Source organism: Numenius arquata, chromosome 1 (genome assembly GCF_964106895.1).
Source record: "Numenius arquata chromosome 1, bNumArq3.hap1.1, whole genome shotgun sequence".
In the NCBI taxonomy this organism is placed as follows: Eukaryota; Metazoa; Chordata; class Aves; order Charadriiformes; family Scolopacidae; genus Numenius; species Numenius arquata.
The window spans coordinates 125,974,497-125,988,994 of record NC_133576.1 but is presented as its reverse complement, the minus strand read 5'-3'; the positions used below and the strand labels follow the sequence as shown (position 1 = coordinate 125,988,994).

Genomic DNA, 14,498 nt, shown 5'->3' with positions numbered 1-14,498 from the left:
CTTAGCTCTAGGAACAGAAATGTTCTTCCTCATGGACTCCTGGCTGGTAGGGCTCTGTGTAGGGTGATGTACAGCATGAAGAGTCAAAAGAATACAGTGGAAAAAATAAAACAAGACACAATTTTGTATCAAATGTAAAAGCCACATTGCTCTTTGGTAAGCTAGCAATCCTGATGTTAATTATGTACATATATACATATCAGTATGTTAAATACTCTTCTGTTATTTGCAGAAACACAGATTGTTCAGGGGCTGAGGTTTGCTGACTGATGCCGAAGTACTTACACATACCATATATTTATTAAAAAAAAAGTGTTTCTAGTGCAATAACACTACATTCTTTCCAACACTGTTACAGATTCCATTTTCTTAACATTGAAACCAGAAATTTGTCTTTAGGAGGCGCATAACTCTCTTCTTGTCAGGGTCAAACTCAAATTGCTTTCTTCCATGGAAAAAATAGAGGAAGTCTAAGGAAAAAAAACAGACAAATTATGATATTGCGGGTGTAAATATTAGTATGCTTTAACAACATCCATAAAGAGATCAGAAAAACCTTCAGATACATATATGGTGCCAACAGAATCTGCTCCCAAGTGTAACCTCTGCAAAATGGTGCACAGCAGCATGGGAACACCCTCCATAGCAAACCAGCCATGGCACACTGCATAATATATTTAATGAATCTCATAGGGTGACCCTACAAAAACTTTATCCTGTGTGTTTCTGCAGTTTAAAATATCTGCTGTTATGCAATGGCTGTGTTGAAACCCTCCAGAAGGGTGTATTTCCAGCCACGTGTGGGTAGGTATCACACAGCCTGGAGTGCAGCCCAGAGCACGGCAAGGTGTGAGCGGGTATGAGCTTGCTGGAGTGCCACCAGATACTATGCAAGGAAGGAGAGATCCATCCTGGGGCAGCTGGGTCCACACGATGCTCTGGGAGTGAGGGTGGCAGTTAAGGATCCCCAGCACCATTTGTAAGACTCATTCTGGAGGAAGCTGGGCATGTTTATTTTGGAGAAGAGGAGGCTGAGGGGGGACCTCATTGCCCTCTACAACTACCTGAAAGGAGGTTGTAGAGAGGTGGGTGTTGGCCTCTTCTCCCAAGCGAATAATGACAGGACCAGAGGAAATGGTCTAAAGTTGCGGCAGGGAAGGTTTAGATTAGGTATTAGGAAGAATTACTTTACTGAGAGAGTTGTCAGGCACTGGAACAGCCTGCCCAGGGAGGTGGTGGAGTCGCCATCCCTGGAGGTATTTAAGAAACGAGTAGACATGGCACTTCAGGGCATGCTGTAGTGCCTGAGATTGTTGGTTTGTGTCTGTTTGTGGGTGGGTGTGGTGTGTGGTTGTGGGTGTTTGTCTTAGTTTTTGTTTGTTTGTTTGTTTTTGTGGTTGGACTCGATGATCTCAAAGGTCCCTTCCAACCAAGAAGATTCTGTGATTCTGTGATTTGCTGGGAAGCAATTAACATGCATGAGGTTTGATGATCAGAGAAGCCAGAAGACAACTGGGAAGCCATGCCATTTGGCAGAGTGGACTTACCCTTCAGTCTGTTCAGCATCTCCCTGTCTAATAACATTGTCCTTCATGCAGGAGAAGCTAGTGCCAATTATTATCATCAAAGCAGTGCAATTTATGTTAGAGGACCAGGCTGTGACAGCCTTGCTCACAGCAGATAGACCTTGTGTTGCTGAGTGGTGCTGTCTTGAGTGGTGCTCTTCATGGCATGAGGTGCACATCAACATGAATACAGACACATCATTCTGTCCCTTAGAGCTGGCCTTTCCAGCTGAGAAGCTGTCACCAAAGGTATATCATCACTATCTTTCAAGGGGGTAAAGTAAAGCACAGGAGTGTTATATGACTATTTCATGGACTTGTTGGTCATCCTGAGGACTATAAGCACCATTTAGAAGTGCCTCTCTTTGTCCAAGCACTCTCAGCTGTATGACCCTGAGCATTTCATACAGATTTTATTAAGAACAGCTGCTCACTTTTATGTTGAAAAACAGCATTGATCTTGCCATTAATTCCAGGAAATGCATCTCTTATCAGCATGGGCTTCCTGCCCATAGACTGACTTCTTTTATCATACCTCAGAAAAATTATAAACAACCTGGTGTCAATGAAAACTTCAAACAACTCAAGACCAATTCATTACCTTGTACCTACCAACAGGTAACTGACTTCATTGAAGATTGTCAGTATCATTCAGGTAGCATTGAGACAGATGCAATGTGCCATAAACAATTATTACTCTATTAGCTGCACTGGAAGGATTGCTTCTGTGTATGTCAGCTCCAGATATGTCTAAGAATACCTAATACATCATAAATCTGCTAAATATTTTTTCTAAAATACTGTATCTAAATGAGAGGTAGATAATCTTGTCTCATAAGTTAGATTTGTAAGATTATAAACAGCTTGTTTTCATGTTCCTGCTCTGTAAGAAATGTTTATCAGGAAAAATCTGTTGGTTTTTCTTTTTTTTAAGTTATGAGTTATCTTACTTTAGTTATTTATAGCAGGCTGTTACATTTTTAGTGAAGTGCAGTTTATCTGTCAGTGCTGGAATAAGAAGTCTTCTGAAACCATTTTCATTCTGATACCTTTGCTCAGTAAGAGATTTAATAATCAAACTGCTCAGCTGAAGTCCTTCAAGCTATGGGAGTTTGAACTAAAATGTGAAAGTCTGATCTTCTGCTTAAACTACAAATATGTGGAAAAATTATTGCAGGATGACCTCTGTATGTACAATGACTTGGCCATTGTCGTGGCAGGAAAGAGAGAAGTTGTGTCACTCATCTGGAAAAGTTCAGGTTACCTGCTCCTCCTGTTATAAGAACACCTCCTTCAGTTTTTAGAAATATATGTCCTGTAACACAAACCTGAGCAGCAGCAGATATTTCTTTGCAGTACACGGCCTTTATCAGCAACTTTATGAAACTATCCATCAGTAACTGGAAAAAGGGTGGGACACTTCTTCTTACCCCACAGAAACATCTTTGATATAAATAGTGAAATTCTGATGGATTTCCTGAGCTCATTTGTGGAACTATAGGATGGCTTTTTTCCCCAAGGCAGTTAAATGAAAATAAATAAAGAAATACAGAAAGAAACTAACGGTTAAATAATTAAATCAGCTAAAATGAAAGTTAAAAACATCCTTTCACTCCCCTCTCAAATATTTTTCCATAGCCAGTTGTGACACTGAAAGACATCATTGCCAAAAGTGTGTAACTAATGCATCCTAAATCATGACAGGGTATTAATCATGTGATTATGTTTGCTCCTATTTGGGAAAGTAGCACAGGAAATATTACCTCCAAAATTTGTCCGCTATGAAATAATACGTTTTCCCCTCATTTGCATTATAAAAAACAGCATCTATTTTGGTAACATCGTTCAAAAAGCCCAGGGTGTAGATTTTTTGGGGATATCCAGGAGGTACGGTATCTCCTCTCACAACCCAGAATTCATTCCCTATCAAGAAAAGTTGATGAAAACACGTTATCAGAATCTTCTGGGAATGACACAATCCTTTTAATGAAAGCTAATATTTTAATGGAAAAATACAGAGAAAATAATGGTTACTTGAAAACATTCTACATATTAGTTTTAAGAGTAAAAAAAAAAAAAAAAGAAGCAAGAATAGTTCTTCATACCATTTTCTATGCAAACTGAAATTTCAGTCTTCCTTTGTACTTATGTTAGTTTTCCACAAGCTAGGAAGAAGCATGTATTATCATTTTGAAATTCAAGTGGTAATTTTCCAGAAAAAAAAGGTAAATAATGACATTTATTTTGGCAGAGAAACTTTTCTATATTGACATAGAAAATAAGATACATGTTCCTTATCTTGGGTAATATTATTTTTAATCTCTGTCATTGATATACACCGACTTATTGGACTAAACTCTCGACTTGGAAAGACAACACAGGAAAATAACGAGACAACATTTTACCTTTAAAAATGACAGTTTTGTCTTTTTCAGGAATTTCATATGCAACATCAACACCAGGTGGCAGCCATGGCCAGAACGAAGTTATTAAATTAAAATCAGCTGTTTTCACTGCAGGATACTTGCGCCAAAAATGCCTTACATAAATATAGAACAGGTTTTAAATAAAATCAGACATTCATACACACTAATGCATGAAACCATATCATGGCAACCAGGGAAGGATTTATCTGACTAAACCCAGCCATGTACCCTGACTGTGTCACTCTAAGCCCCCTGTAATGTTAACAGAAAGTAAATTATTTCTTTGGTGGGATTCCTCTCATCTTGATGCAGACATCTAAAATAGGTCAGATGAACTGTTCTGTCAAAACAGTTATTATTTTACCTCGTGCAGAAAGGAAGCATGGAGAGACCTTGCTGACATGGCTGGTGTGGGGTAAGATTTTAGGAATGAAACCCCTCCCTGGGGTTACCAACACCAGCTTAGAGAAATGGTCCGTGTGTGTGAGGATCTTCCACAAAATAAGACGTTGTTGGCTTTGCTGATTCAAAACTCTGAGGTTAAACCTCACTTTAACGTTTATGTTGGGTTGATGTCTGAAGCAGGGGAAGCACAGCCTTAACACATGAAAAAGAGGGGAATGAGCTCTTTTACCCCTTCTCCTCAAGTCTTTGGGCTGTCCTGCCCTGGAGAGAGACAGTTTGTCTGAGTTTAGCACTGAATCAATTATCTTTTCCTTTTTTTGTTATACTAAATAATGACTGCAGGGGCTTTTCAAGCAGGTATTGTGTCAGGACTGGTAAACCCTCAGCTCTCTAAAGGCAAGGACAGCAGTGAAGCTGGTGAGTGCCCCAGGGCTGGTGGTGCCTTTTTGCCAAAGCTGAACTCTCCCAGATACCAAACACTTGCTTACAACCTAAAGTGAAAACAGACCATATTTTCAGAGGAACCATCTTTCCCCACCTTATTCATAGCAAAGGGATCTTCCTCCTTACGCCTCTCTCTCAATTCTCCACCACTATCTTTGGTTTTGCCTCCCACCTCTTATCCCGATTCCCTGTCTTGCCTTCCTGCCTAGAATGTCTGATACTCTGGGTAAAATTATTTTTCTATCCTGTGGGGAATAATTGAAAAATGATACCCAGCTCTTTTGCTTTCAAAAAGCTGACAAACTTGTCTTTAAAGAACATTATTTCTCCACGGAAAGTGGTGACAGCATCAAAAGTTAAATCGGGGCCACAGGTGTTTGGCAGTGCAGAATCTTTTATCTCAGTAGATTCCCTTTGGTCATAGTGGATGTTAGAAGATTGTCCTAGAAGAAGCAGTTTATGAAAGAAATTAAAGTGAGAACTCATTCAAGTATATCCAGTACACAAAATTGTCACTGAAAGGTATTCCGAAGTCTTTGAAATTATAAGCATGAGTTGATTAATAATTGTGAATTACTGTAGACGTCCTGAATGCCATTAATATCATCCTGATTAAGAGGGAATACTGAAGGGTCAAATTTCCTATAGACTGGGTACATTGGGGTCTCTGGAATGGAAAAGTCCCAGTGAATGGCCAAACTCATGTGCAGCAACATAAAACAGGTTCGTATGTGAAAACAACAAACAAAACACGTAATGGGAGAGCTGTGTCTTTCTATTTGTCCTGAAAACATGATTGACATAAGTCAGAAGCTTTCAGAACTGCTTGCCTAAGCAAGTGAAGCTGCTATAGGAAATTCAGGAGGAGATGAAATTCTGGCCAGAAAGAAAAACAATGAAATCATTACAGTAAAATACAAAGAAACGGTCTTTAGATCCTGCAGAATTGAGGGTGGGAGAAGGACCCTGGACCACTGCAGGGGATATAGCTGCACAAGGAGAGACAAGCAGATTGGAGGAGTGGGGAGAAGGGGGCTGCCGGGTCCTTCAGCTTCCTCACATACAAATCTCAACCCGGACCATGGCAGAAGTTCAGCTGGAGCCTTAACTTTTTAAACCAGAGGGCTCAGGGGCTTTTTATAGCTATGGAAACCAGCTGCCCAATGCTCCTTAAAATCAGACCCATTTTTAAGCACTTCTTAAGGAAGAGAGGAGACAGACACTGCACCCTTGATTTCATGTACAGCCTGCTTCAGGAAGGGCTTGGAGAACTTAATTTCCTACCCTCTGTGCTTTTGGTCCAGGTTTCGTCCTCATCAAAGTGAGCATCTCAACCAAATTCCTTTCCAGGTGCATAGGCATGAGCAACTGACCCTCCTGGGCCATCAAATGGGATGAAGTCGTTGTGACCTGAGGAGCAAGTCACATACCCAGCTGACTGGGGTTATGGAGGTAACAGATCTCAGCCATGCACAGGGCAATCTCTGTTCAGCTGTTTTTGTAAACTTTTAAGTTCCCCTTCCACACAAATTTGCCAAAAGCTCTACTTTTCACACGGTAAACTTAGGAAAATTTGAACTGATGCATCAGGAGTGAAATTTTGGTTTCCTCAAGAAATGGGTGGACATTGACATACTGTTGCTGCAAGGGAAGAGGAGGACGTGGTTTAGGTTGAAATATATTTCCTTTTTTTGTTCATAACGTAAAATTTTCATAAACTCTGTGTCAGCAGCCATCAGGTGGTTACCTGAACCTGACTGGTAATTTAAGTGTTGATGGCAGAAGCAAGATCCCGGAAAGACTGTAAGCCCTTGAGCATAGTCTCCAGAAAAGATTTAAGGACACGGAGGTTACCTGCGGTGCCTGCACATTGTGCATAGCCCAGATGGGTGGATTTGTTTGGGTGGGAACAGAGGAGCTGACTAGAATAGTGCATGTATGCATGACTGTTAATGAAAGAGGGAAGGCTGCTGGTAAGTCTACCCTGAGGGAAATGCCAAAAATATAAACCTCGAGTCTGTATAGAGCTTATTTAGCCCACACAAAGCACATGACTAATCCCAGGAGTGTAACTAGAGCTACCCGCTCCCTAACACTCTGAGTTTGGGTATATCCCACAAGCTCTAAGCCTCTTGTGGTTTGTGCACACATTGAGCGTCATATACAAGGTACAGGTCCAGTGAACTACAGACAGCTTGTCACATTTATTTTCTCCCTCCTTCCTTTCATCTGCCTTTATACCCTCCCTGAAAGATCTTCAAAAAAATATAGCCATAGCACCTTGAGCAGGAACTGTGTTTTTCTGTCTGTTTGTTCAACCCACCACTTTGCACATGCTATCTATGAGAAGAAATCATTAGCATTTCATATCAACTGCTCCATACAGGCAGCAACTTGGCAATAACTCATAATGGTTACGTAGAGCTTCACCTCTGGCTGCAAAGGAGATCATTATGTCTGCATTCCCTCTGTCCTTCTTGATGAATTTCAACGGGGTGACGCTGCTCCAGACACTTAACGCTTTCTTGATCGCTGCATTGACATCTGCCAGGCGCAGGTCTGGTGTGTAGTTTAATATCCATTAAAATATAAGATAGAAAACCAGCTGTGTTCTTACAACTTACACCATGTAACAGACTGTCTTTACATTAAGACTTCCAGTATAATTACCTGTATGTCAGAACTTGTTTTGCCCATTTTGGCTCTCCTGCAAAGGTGGAGAACCCGGCTACGTCAGGAATCCACAGCGACGTTTCTGTACCAGGTCAAAAGTGCCAGAATCCAGTTTCCCTGTCACCTCCAGCCCAAAGAATTCCTGCATTTCTTCTATTTTTTGGGTCATTGGACTATTACTTTTCCAAATGAAAGATTCTCCATCTTTCTTAAATCCATAGTAATTTTCCAGGTACTTCTAAAGAAAAAAAAAACCACCTTTTAGGACAGTCAATGGTGTTTGCTTTTGAAACACATAAAAATGATACTAACACCACTTTAGACATTTAGCTTTGCTGCTTTGCTTTCTTTTCCATGGGATTATGGGTAATAGAGCTTGTTAAAGCCTGTATTAATATTTTTCTCTAAATTATAGTTTTTTGCATTGTATTATCACTATAAATGTTTTGCAGTTTACTCACAATACATTCAAAACAAGCATTTGTCGAATAAATTGCTTATTTTCTGGTAACATCCCCTCCATTTACCATGTACTCTGTGGTTACCCAGAGTTCTTTAGAGCAGGCAGTGCAGAAGCTGTTTGAAATTTATGACTGAATACAAAATTTCAGCAGTAGTATCCCATTTTCCCACATTTTTTTGACAGTAATAATTCAGACAAAATAATAGGCTTATTTTATGAAAAGTTATGTCTCGTAATACCATAAGTAACCACATTTCCATCTGAACTACAAATCAAACTCAGGTGTTTAATTATTCGTAGAATCAACACATAAGTGGATACATCATCAATTTTAATTGTTCTCTACACAAAAAAACCACAAAACCAACCAAACAAAAATGATTCAGGGTTAAAGCAGCCTTTGTCATCATGGCACAGAATGCAGCCCCTCTATTTTGAGAAATGCTCAATCATGTTATTCATTCTACTGGAATTTGCAGAACTAGCTCCTTAACTACTGTATACTAGTTCCAGAGACTGCAGTAGATGCTCAACAGTTGCTAAAGATCTCCTCCCCAGAGGTCTACCTTCCTCACCTGGATAAGCTGCATGTCTCCTTCTTTATTCTGTCTTATATCTGCCGGAAAAGCACAAGAAAATGCTGCACATAATAACAGGAGAAATGGGACATTCTCCATTCTTGTTTTCACTTGCCTTTAGAAAAGTTGTCTTTGTAGTCTACCACATGCTTGCTTCATCTTTATATAGTACATTTGCTTTATGAAGCTTTCCAATCCCTGACTCACTGATTCTCACAATGTAGCAACGTAGTTAGCAACAGGGCACATGCAAAACAATGGCTTTATCATAAAAAAGCTTAGTGCTTTCTTTCATCCGGTTCCACCCTTGTGCACGTTTTGCAACAGGGAAATATGATTAATGAGGAGATAATAGACCTGTAGCTCTTTTTAATAAGCTCATCAACCTTTTAGTTATTAAAATGTAGCTTTACTTTCAAAAAAACTTAAAACACATCTCTTTAATGTTTTCCATTCAAAGTCTCTATTGATTTTAAATGGGTTGTTGAAATACCTAAAGTGAAAAACACTCACAGAAGGTTGCAGGACTGCAGATTACAAGTAGAAAAAAAAATTTTTTGTTTTTTTTTTAGTTGTCTGTACAGGAGCATGTACATTTGGAGATTATTATGGTGCCATCATGTCTCCCTTTGGGAAAGTCCTTAAAAATTGGAAACTTAATGCTGAAATTTCCTGCTTGCTGAACTAGTGGTTTGTTCATGCAGTTTTTCTCTGATACAGTTCTCACCTGGATGAAACTTCTGTTTTTCTGTAGGAAAATGTGGATGTCCCACAAGGAAATGAAAACACTTTTCTCAGCATAGCTAACCTCATTATAAAAATTGACCCGAGGTGTTTGCATGTCACTTTTATTCAGCAGTTTCCACTGTTCTCAGAGAATTGCCCAATTACTTCATATTTCATGGTCTCCTTCTGTTACACTTTTTATAAGTTTTTAGAATGCACTCCCTTCAGAAGAGAAGGTCCTCTCTTCTCCATGTCTGCTGTTAGCTGCAAGAACTGCTGAGATTCAACATCAGGTCTATTCTAGTGCTGGGTCCACTTTTGCTCCACGCCCCATCACACCCTCCACACACTGCCACAAATGAGAACAAAGCAGAGGTGATGGTGAAGGTCCTAGGAGTCCTGAAGAGAGGCATCTACAGCCATTGGAGACAGCCTTCTGTATCTGAGACTTCTGCATGGGGCTGACACAGGACTGAGGGTACACCTGCAGCACTGCAGGACAGGTGGGACATTGCATGTGCAGAGAAATAAACTCCCTTCCACAGTGCTGACAGGATAATAGAGCTGTGAAAGGAGAGATCATAAATATATTGCACACTTGAGCTATTTGCTGAAGTTGTCTCCTGCTGAAGAGCATTGTGTTGGTATGAGAAGGATCCCCAGAGCGCAGCATGCCTTGTGGCCATCCACAGTGAGAAATTGGGGACTGCTAGGTCTGGGCAGCTGAAACAGGGCCAGATCCTGGCAAGGCTGGAGGGGCTCTGCAGGGGTTGTCTGGCCACTGAGGACTCAGTTCCTGCCCTGAGACCAGACACTTAACCAAGGCATTCATGTTAGGGCAGAGGCTCCCTCCCTGGTCCTGGAAGGAGATGGACAGGCTCAGGGAACGACCTAGAACTAGGGCAGTTGAGCCAAGGAGAAGTGATCCCCTGAGGGAACTTTTGATAATGACTCTATTCACATAGCGGGTGAGGTGAATCTGAAAATTGGGTTTAGAGTTCTCCTGTGCAGCTTGCACACCCACAATACCTCCCTGCAGAAATAGCTTCTGCTACTTAGAGCCCTGCTATAGCTTTCCAACTTTGTTCTCTTCCCACACAGTGTCTCTGTGTACAGTGTTTCTATGGTTCTAGAGGAGAGAATTAACTTTCCAGCCTGAAAGACTTGATAAATTTTCCTCACCTGTCTTTCTCTAATCAAAGGGCCATTAGAAGCCATCAAAACCATCTAGGGAGCTATTGATGAAGTTTATACAGTTTTCTGATTAGCAGCCTTCTCAAATACGTCCTTTTGCTACTCTGTCAACCTCTTTCTCACTTTTCTTGAGACCATTCATCATTGTCCTCAAGAGATCAATCACCTCCTTGTGCATTTTCCAAACACCTAGAATAGGCTGTATGAAGAAAATTCTATAATCAACAGAAATCTCTGATGTTGTCCTTTGAGGTGTTTTAATTCAGAAGTAGTACAACATAGAATGACTATCTCTTGCTTTGGCTTAAAGAGGTGAGTGTGAAAATTGCTGTTTTCCTTCTTTCAACCTTTAAAAGTGCCTAAATAATCTCTTAAAATTGCCTTTATCTTTCCCTCTTCCAGAGTCAATCTTCTGCTTTGGATGCATTCCCGTAGACCTGCCCCAGCTGGCTGTAGCAGAGAGAGATATAACACTGACCAGAAGTGTTAAAATAATGTTTTTTTGCAAGGTTATTAATAATGGACATCTTCTATATTTGAAAACTAATGCATACTGTAATATGGAGAAAAAGAAAGTGAAAGAGTATCTCACAGAGCCTCAACAGGATGTAATTAAGTTGTCTGTTCTACCAAAAGCAGGCACTTAATTATGTGGAGCTTGAAACTTCCCTACTCTGCTGCCTTATAGTGTCCTGGCCAGGCTGGACTCTGGCAGCAGTGTAGGACCCCTGGCCAAAATCTGGGAGAACAGGTCCCTGCATGGGAAGCTTCTGAGCTGCAAAGAGCAGCTTCAGCCTGCGCCGCCCCTGAGTCCTGCTGAACCCAGCACCTTCAGCACCTCCTTCCTAGCTGTCCTGCAAACCCTCAGACCTGGCTGCACAAACCTAACCTCCAAAATATCATATTGCCATCTGAATTATGTATTATTATACCATTTGCCAGGAATTTCATTGCTTTTCCCAAACCAAAAGTAATGCTCTTCCGTTGCTACAATTTAAGACATTATGACAAAGCAGAAATACAGATGGAAAATCCATGATTAACACATCTCATCAATCCCCTTGTCCAGGTGAAATCTATGCCATGCTGTTTTCCATTTATGGTCCAGGTTACACAAAACACAGGATACTTTCTAGCTTCTCCTTCACAGCCAAGTGAATATCATTCATTTTCCAGATACTAGTAGTTAAAGCTAATTAATACCTGGAAATGGGGGGAGCATTTTAATTTAGGTGTTTCCTTGAGGTCATAACTAGAAAACAGTACCAGCCTTATGTAAGAGAAATAAGTTAATATAATGGCCAAGGTAAGTCATTGTAAACATCATCAATGTTCTACTCCACTGTTGCTGAAATGTTTTTGGTTTGTCCTCAGCTGTTTTCAAGTCTCAGTCAACAACCAGAGCCCAAAGGCCTGATTTTTGAAGGTAGCTTTCACATACCAGAAGGTATCTAGTTAAGATATCAAAGTGTGTAGGCACTTTTAAAATCAAAGGGAATGAGCTCCATTATTTAAGTACAAGCAGTACTCACAAGTGCCCTGCCTAACCCTGGAGGCATCTAAGTCCTTGGGCTGAAGTTTCTTCTGGACAGGTTGTGTACACAGAACAAGCTATTGAGAAAGACGCTGGGAGATGTTGGGGCAACACCAGTTTTCCTGTGCCTCTGCCCTGCCTGGACTGCTGCCAGGTGAGCTCACCTGCTTGTCAGTCCATGACTTCACTGTGGTGCACCACTGCCCTTGTGGCAATGCTGAGCCGTTCAGTGCCTACATGACTTTTAAGCCCTGCTGAGATTCACGGCTTAATTTCTCACCTAGGTTAGTTTTAGGCCTTGCTTTAGCAGTGCTCAGTGCGTATCTAGCATGGCACAAGGCATGCATGAGGGGCAGAACATGGCAGGGAAGAGGTTTTCCAAGGTCAGACATTTCACTGAATTTCACTGAATTTTTTTAGAGTTGGAAGGGACCATAAAGATCATCTAGTCCAACTCCCCTGCCGAAGCAGGATTGCCCAGAGCATGTCAGAGCATATTACTCAGGACTGCATCCAGGCGGGTCTTGAAAATTTCCAGAGAAGGGGACTCCACACCCTCCCTGGGCAGCCTGTTCCAGGGCTCTGTCACCCTCACCGGAAAGAAGTTTCTTCTCATATTTGAGTGGAACCTCCTATGTTCCAGCTTGTGCCTGTTGCCCCTCGTCCTCTCACTGACAACCACTAAAAAGAGTCTGGCTCCCTCCTCCTTCAACCCACCCTTCAGATACTTGTAAGCATTGATAAGGTCTCCCCTCAGCCTTCTCTTCTCCAGGCTAAAGAGTCCCAGCTCTCTCAGCCTTTCTTCATAAGGGAGATGCTCCAATCCTTGAATCATCTTTGTTGCCCTTCGCTGGATTTTTGAAGGTACTGCCCTTCCAGTAGTTCCCTATCCTTCTTGAATTGGGGAGCCCAGAACTGGACACAGTATTCCAGTTGTGGCCTCACCAGTGCAGAGTAGAGGGGGAGAATGACTTCCCTCGACCTACTAGCCACACTCTTCCCTATGCAGCCCAGGATTCCATTGGCCTTCCTGGCCACAAGAGCACACTGCTTGCTCATTGTCATTTTGCTGTCTACCAGGACCCCCAGATCTTTCTCTTCAGAACTTGACTCCAGCAGGTCCACACCTAACCTGTATTGGTGCCTGACATTCTTCTTCCCCAGGTGCAGGACCCTACACTTTTCCCTGTTGAACCTCATGAGGTTCCTCCTTGCCCAGCTCTCCAGCCTGTCCAGGTCTCGCTGGATGGCAGCACGGCCCTCCAGGGTGTCAGCCACCCCTCCCAGTTTGGTATCATCAGCAAACTTGCTGAGGATACACTCGGTCCCCTCGTCCAGGTCACTGATGAATATGTTGAACAGGACTGGACCAAGTATTGACCCCTGGGGGACACCACTGGTTACAGGCCTCCAGCTTGAACCTGCTCCATTAATCATTACCCTTTGGGTCCTGTCACACAGCCAGTTCTCAATCCACCTCACTGTCCCCTCATCCAGTCCACCCTTCCTTAGTTTCCCAATGAGGATGCTATGGGAGACAGTGTCAAAAGCCTTGCTGAAGTCAAGGTAGATGACATCTGCTGCCCTCCCCTCATCCAACCAACCAGTTATAGCATCGTAGAAAGCTATCAGATTGGTCAAACATGATTTACCCTTGGTAAACCCATGTTGCCCACTTCCAATAACCCCCCGCTCTTCAACTTGTTTGGAGATGACATCTAGAATGAGTCTCTCCATTACCTTCCCAGGGATGGAGGTGAGACTAACTGGTCTGTAGTTCCCAGGGTCCTCCTTCTTGCCCTTTTTGAAGACTGGAGTGATGTTGGCCTTCCTCCAGTCTTCAGGCACCTCTCCTGTTCTCCATGACCTTTCAAAGATGATAGAGAGTGGCCCAGCGATAATATCTGCCAGCTCTCTCAGCACTCGTAGGTGCATCCCATCAGGGCCCATGGACTTATGAATGTCCAGTTTGGCCAAGTGGTCTCGAACCTGGTCCTCCTCTACTGGAGGAAAAACTTCCTCTCTCCAACCCTCCCCCTTGCCTCAAAGGCCAGAGGTTCATGAGGGACAGCCTTAGCAGTGAAGACTGAAGAAAAGAAGGCATTCAGCAACTCTGCTTTCTCCGTGTCTTCCACCACTAGGGTGCCCATCTCATTCATCAGTGGGCCCACAATATCCCTAATCTTCCTTTTACTGTTTACATACTGAAAAAACCCCTTTTTGTTATTCTTAACTGTAGTGGCCAAGATGAGCTCGGCTTGAGCCTTGGCCCTTCTAATTTTCCCCCTGTATATCTTCACCGCTTCCTGGTATTTCTCCTTGCCTGCCAGGCCCCTTTTCCAAAGATCATAAACCTTCTTTTTGTTCCTGAGCTCCAGCCAAAGCTCTCTATTTAGCCAGGCTGGTCTTCTTCCCTTCCTGCTTGTTTCTTGGGATTTGGGTATGGCTCTTTCCTGGGCTTTTAAGAGTGCCTCCTTGAAGTACGACCAG

At 42.2% G+C, this 14,498-nt stretch overlaps 1 pseudogene; it reads right to left on the bottom strand.

Annotated features, from left to right (window-relative positions):
• Positions 1–369: 369 nt before the first annotated feature.
• Positions 370–8,653, bottom strand: LOC141465695 (stromelysin-1-like; annotated as a pseudogene).
• Between the last annotated feature and the right edge of the window lie 5,845 nt (positions 8,654–14,498).